Below are 6,649 nucleotides of genomic sequence, written 5' to 3'. Positions count from 1 at the left end.
CCTTTCTGTGGTTGCAAAGAATTGGAAATTAAGTGAATGTCCTTCAATTAGTGAATGGCTTAATAAACTGTGGTATATGTTTGTGCTTGAAAACTATAGTTCTATTAGAAACCAGGAGGGCAGGGAAGCATGGAAGGATTTGCATGAACTGATGCTGAGAGAGATGAGCAGAATCAGAAGAACATTCTACACTCTAATAGCAACATGGCTTTCATGATCAACCTCAATTTTCTTGCTCATTCCATCACTACAAAAACCACACACTATTTTGGGATTTCTTAGATTTTTTAAAGACATTCTTAGTTAAGAAAAGCAAAAAAAAATGTTTTACCTCTCAATACAAATCTCATTGCTTTACTGCTTTCAGAGCATTTATTGGGGAGATGGGAAGAAAGAAAGAAAGAAAGAAAGAAAGAAAGAAAGAAAGAAAGAAAGAAAGAAAGAAAGAAAGAAAGAAAGAAAGAAAGAAAGGAAGGAAGGAAGGAAGGAAAAAATACTAGGAAGTAGTGGAATAAAGAATTGCAAAATGGCAGAAGAGGCACCCAGCAGTGGTTTGTAATTTTATGTTTTTCCTCTATCAGAATATTAAAACTACCTAAAGGTAGAGACTGTCTATGCTCTTAGAGATGTATTCCTACCACTTAATGTTGTGTTTAGTACTCATTAATAAATTACTATTCTTTTCCAGTTCTAATACCTGCCACATAGTTTTTAACAAATGTCTGTGATTTGACTTTTTCATTAATTCATCAATTGGTTCATTCATTCAGTGTAGGGAGGGAAAGGAGGAAGAGAACTTAAAACAAAACCAAAGAATTGAGACCTCTGCATTATGAATTAAGATTCCTAAGAGATTACTTCAAGCCCTTCATTTTACAACAGGATAAGAACCAGGAGATTTGTTTAAGAGCATATATATATATATATATATATATATATATATATACATATATATATATATATATATATCTGATTTGGGTTTGAACCTTGATTATTTTTGATACAGTTTTCTCTCCTTCAAAGTTCCATTGAAGTTTTCATTCCCCATTTTAAATAGTTATTTCCTTTATGAAGAGGTTGAAGCATATTTTAAGAACAATAAATCAGGAAATGGATATTCTTTGAGTGGCATGGAGCTCTTTATCTCACAGTGACAGATTCTTATTGCAGTAAATCTGGAAATTCAACTCAGTTAAGAAGTAGATGTGTGAAACTGCTCCACATTATTGTGATTAGACTAAAATGACAGCTATATAATCAAAGATATGAGTAAGAATCAATGATTTTAAGTGACTTTACTTTTTAATATCTAAGGGAATAAAATTATCTTGGAAACCATTATAAAAGAATCCAATGACCATGTTTGTCTTTTAGAACTTGGATTTTAAATGGAATCTTTTGATGAATAAATCTATTTTATTCCAATATCTTTTTCTTTTCTGATTTTATTTTTATGACTGATAAATCTGTGTTTGTTCTGAGGGTTGAAAGTCTTGTCACCAAGTACTCTTCCAATGTGTAGCAATAATTTACTCTGTCAGGCCTTGTTTTTGTTTAGTGATGTTCTCAAACTCTTGAGATAAAACAGCTTTAGGCAGAGAAAATGCCAAGTGGAATACATTCTCATCACAACATAAGAAAAAATTCATAGAAATTCTCTGATGGCAATTGCTTTTCCCCACATTTTGTGTTAACTCATTTGTGTAGTTTCCACTATTACTATGCAAAGTTACAGCAATTTGTCCAGATTTGTCATGTCTTTGTTACTATTAGGGGATTTTTTCCTGATTAGAAGCCAAAATCCTTTTACAAATAGTTTCTGTCCAATTAACCAATGGACAGAATACTACTTTGATTGTAGTTACAGGGTATTGCACCATGCTTTTGTATATATCCTGCAACCTAAAACAGAAAGAACATAGTAGAGACTAAAAGTCTATATAAATTTATCTTTAGCTGTACTGCATTCAAATGACAGTTCTGCCAAATATGAAAATGCCAGTTCTGTGCAAACTTGAAAAAGTGAATCAACATGGGTTTGAATTCCAGCTTTACAATTACAACTTGTGAAGTCGCTCTGCATCTCAGTTTACTCAACTGTAAGAAGTTGAACTTTATGACCAATAAATTTACTTTCAGCTCTAATTTATGATGGTGGGGTGTGAATACATTGAGGATAAACGGTGGGCATGGGAGGCAGTGATAATATATGATCAAGGTTGAGTGAGGGACCAGAGAATAGTCAGTCTCCTTTTCTGGGGCAGTGACTATGAGGAACAGAGAAGTTTGAAATAAAGCTGAAAAAAAAAAAACTTGTTCTTTTTTATGTGGGGATAAAGGAGGGAAGATAATAAGCCCAAATGTAAATATAAAGATGAAAGTTCTTTTCAAGTAAAGATAAAAGTGTTATTGCAGAAAATATTTCCAATAATGCTGTTTAAAGAGATTTAAGTGACATTGTATTTTGAAATTCTCATCTCTACCTACAATCTTTCATCTTTGTATCTCACAGGCTTTTTCATACTCTTCCACCTGTTCTTTCACCTCAATCCTGTCCTTTATTCTATCATCCCATTCTAATTTCCCTCCTTGCTTGATCTCATAGAACCCAGTGATACATTTCAATAATGGACTTGCTATATCCTTGAAATTCTTCATTCCTTATGCATACCTCTCACCATTACGCCATCCACTATATGTATCCTGTTAATTCTTTAATCCTGGCCAATATCTTTACTTCAATTTTCAGAGATTGGGAGAATAAGTCACACAACAATAATGAGGACTACTACATATTTGGCCAGCTAGGTGGCCCAAGGGATAGAATGACCTGACTGGCCAGGAAAATTTCTAAGTTCAAATCTTGCTTTAGACACATACTAGCTGTGTGACCCTACTTAAGTCACTTAAACCTGTTTGCCTCAGTTTCCTCATATATAAAATGAACTGGTAAAGGAAATGGCAAAGCACTTCAATGCCTTTGACAAAAAAAAATTCTCAAATGAAGTCAAAACGAGTCAAACATGACTAAAATACTTGAACTGAAACACAACCACATATAAATCTATGCAAACAAGATGATTCTTCACTGCTGTGAACCAAGTTAATCATTTATCTCTTATTGACTTCTCACCATTTTCTCATATTTTCACATTTCAGTTCTGTATGATCTCAAGTCATTTTTCCTTATCCAGGCTATAACATCAGGATATCTCATCAGCTTTAGTGCTTGTGTCACCATGTTATAATATACCCTGAGATATTTCTTGGATGGTTATGATGCAGCAGCATTTAACTCTGCTTGAGTGTATGATTTTATACCTCATTTTACCAGTGAGAGATATACAGGGAATGTAGAAGCATCTAAATAGTGCAATGACAAGAGTAAGGAAGAACTGTAGTCAAGAGGCATGTTTCATGTTTCAAATATTTATTAGTTGTATGACATTTGATAAGTCACACCCTCTTTCTGCCTCACTTTATTATTCTATATAGTGGGTTATTATTTGTCATTCATTCTAGAAGAGGAAATGACATCATGTAGAAAATGCCATGACTTCCAAATGAATAAGTTTTAAGTGAGGGAGACTTGTGTAAAGTCACCAGCATCATTTTCTCCTCCAGTACCATCTGGGTTCAATGGCATGATATAGATCAGTATGACTAGAGATGACCCTGGATGCAATGGGAGACCTTGAACTTTTTAAGTGAAGGTTTTTTCCTAGGATTCAGTTTGACTAAGGATAATGCCCATTCAATGATTAAGACTAGGTAAGGAATGAGGCAAAGAATGACTTCTTTTACTTATTTAAAAAAATCATTCTGGAGGTGGCTAGGTGGCGTAGTGGATAAAGCACCAGCTCTGGAGTCAGGAGTACCTGAGTTCAAATCCGGTCTCAGACACTTAATAATTACCTAGCTGTGTGGCCTTGGGCAAGCCACTTAACCCCATTTGCCTAAAACCTAAAACAAAAATCATTCTGGAAGGGGAAAGAACCTCAGGATTTCTGGCCAAAATAGAAAAAATGATATTTTCATTCACTTGAGTAATCCAAGCCCAAATAGTAACCCCAATTAGCTTGTGCTGGTACATATTGTTGGCCAACAAATGAAAGCCAGAGTGATTTGGGTTTAAGACATGGTGCTCATGAAAAAAATCTAAACCCTATTCTGGCCAAGATGGTGGAGAGAAGACAGGCACAATTCTAAAGTCTCCTGATCATTCCCCCTCTATCATATGAAACAAACCTCTTAACAGAAATCCAACACACAAAACCCAGAAAGAAAATCCAGGACAAAGAACATCTACCTCAGGATTGGTCTTGCACAACAGCCTTGGATGAGTCTGTGTGGGTGAATCTGGGAGCAGAGGGCGGATCAGCCCCAGATCAGCCAGATTAGCAGCTGAATTGGAATCAGGGAGACTGAGGGCCTGAGAGATGGGCCTTCTGGATCAGCAGTGGGGCTAGACCCAGGGGCTTGAGTCAAGTAGGGAACAGAGGCACTGGTGTTGGCCCTGACACTCTGGAACTTGCTGACAGGGCTGGGGGGGAGACTTACACTACAGGAGAGATGCTGACACCATCCCTGGACTCCTCTGGTCTGAGGAACTCTGAGTCCATGCCTTAAGAGCTGCTGAGGCCTCTTCCCAGAATAAACAATTACAGACTACTTCTCTCTCAGGCACAGGTGTGTGAGCAGAAGAACCATCCCAGCTGACAATAGGGAGAGGGATGACCTCACCCCTAGGTAAAGCTCACCATTGAGTGAAGGCAAAAGGGTACAATAGCTTCAAACCTTCCCTTCAAGCTAAGGGAGAAGGCCTCAATCAAGGTCACAGACACTCCAGAAAAAGCAACCAGCACTTCCTACTGGCCAGTAAGACAAATTGCACTCAGTGAGTAAAGACTCTAGAGATCCCAACACCAAACCCCTTTGAACCAGCCCCTCCCCAACTCAAGGTCTTAGCAAAATAAAAAAGGGTCAGCAAAAAGGTGGATCCATAGAATAATTCTTGGAAGGAAAAGACTGTAAGACTGAGAGACCTAGAACCTATGAGGAGAATATGATCTGGTCTCCAGCACAGAAAGACTTCCTTGAAGAAATAAGGAAGGAGTTAAAAAATCAACTGGAAATTTTGGGAGAGACAATTAATACCCTGCAACAAGAAAACAAATCCTTAGAAAATACAATTGGAAAATATGAAATGATAAATCTCTCAGAGTCTCAATTGGGCAAATGCAAAAAGAAAGTAATTCTCTCAAAACCTCAATTGGTCAAATGGAAAGCTCTTTCAAAAGTAGAATTGACCAATTGGAAAAAGGAGATGCAAAAGGTTAATGAAGAAACCTCTTCCCTAAAAAAAGAATATAGCCTGCACAAACCAATGACTTCATGAGAATGCAAGAGCCTGTCAAACAAAATTTAAAAAAAATAGAAAAAATAGAAGAAAATGTAAAATACCTTATCAGCAAAACCACCTCAAGAATAATGTTGAGAAGGGGCAACCTGAGTTTTATTGGACTTCCTGAAAACACTGAAGAGAAAAAAAGCCTGGACTTAATATTACAGGATCTAGTGATGGAAAATTGCCCTGATATCATGGAACCAGAGGGCAAAGTAGTTATTGAAAGAATACATAGATCCCCTCCAGAAAAAGATCCTAAATTTAAAACACCAAGGAATATTGGAGCCAAATTCAAAAACTATGAGATAAAAGAGAAAATCCTGCAAGCTGCCACAAAGAAACAATTTAAATACCAAGGAGTCACAATAAGGATTACACAGGACCTGGCTGCATCAAGATTAAGGGATCAAAGGGTCTGGAATGAGATATTTTGAAGAGTAAGTTAGCTTGGATTGTAGCAAAGAATCCATTATCCCCCAACTCTGAGCCTTCTGTTCCAGGGGAAAAGATGGACATTTAATGAAATGGAAGAATTCCAAAGATTCCTGATGAAAAGACCAGAGCTAAATATAAAATTTGGACATCAAACAGGAGGTTAAAGAGACACATGAAAAGGTTAAAAATGGGGGGGGGGGCTGTAAAAGAAAAAAAACTACTATCCAATAAGTTGAAAATGGCCATTTCCCAGCATGGGGGAAAAGATTCTCATAAATCTTGAGAATTGTAACTCTAACAGAGAGAATATACCTAGCCAGAAGTGATGGACATTCATGATCTATCCATGAGACTGCGCTCCAATGGGATGTAACTGGGTTTAACCCCACTTGGGAGAATGACTCTAATAACTCTCAAGAATTTTAACTCTATTAGATAGAACATACTTAGCTAGAAGTGACAGATACCCAGAATCTTCTATGACTCAGATAGAATGATTTTAAAAACACTGCCTCCTTAAAAAGGGGGACAGGAAGGAGACAGGAGGAGGGAGGGGATTGAATGGGCTAAATCTCATTACGCTAAGAGGTATAAAATACCTAGGGTAATAGAGGGGAAGAAGGACTGAGATGAGAAACACCTGACTCTTCTTCTCATCAGACTTGGCTTAAAGTCAATTGACACATACACAGTTAACTTAAAAAAACATCTAACAGGGAGTGGCTAGGTGGCAAAATGGATAAAGCACCGGCCCTGGAGTCAGAAGTACCTTGGTTCAAATCCGGTCTCAAACACTTAATAATTACC

The sequence above is a fragment of the Macrotis lagotis genome, chromosome 3, assembly GCF_037893015.1.
Source record: "Macrotis lagotis isolate mMagLag1 chromosome 3, bilby.v1.9.chrom.fasta, whole genome shotgun sequence".
Lineage (NCBI taxonomy): Eukaryota > Metazoa > Chordata > Mammalia > Peramelemorphia > Peramelidae > Macrotis > Macrotis lagotis.
This window is presented reverse-complemented; position numbering follows the sequence as displayed.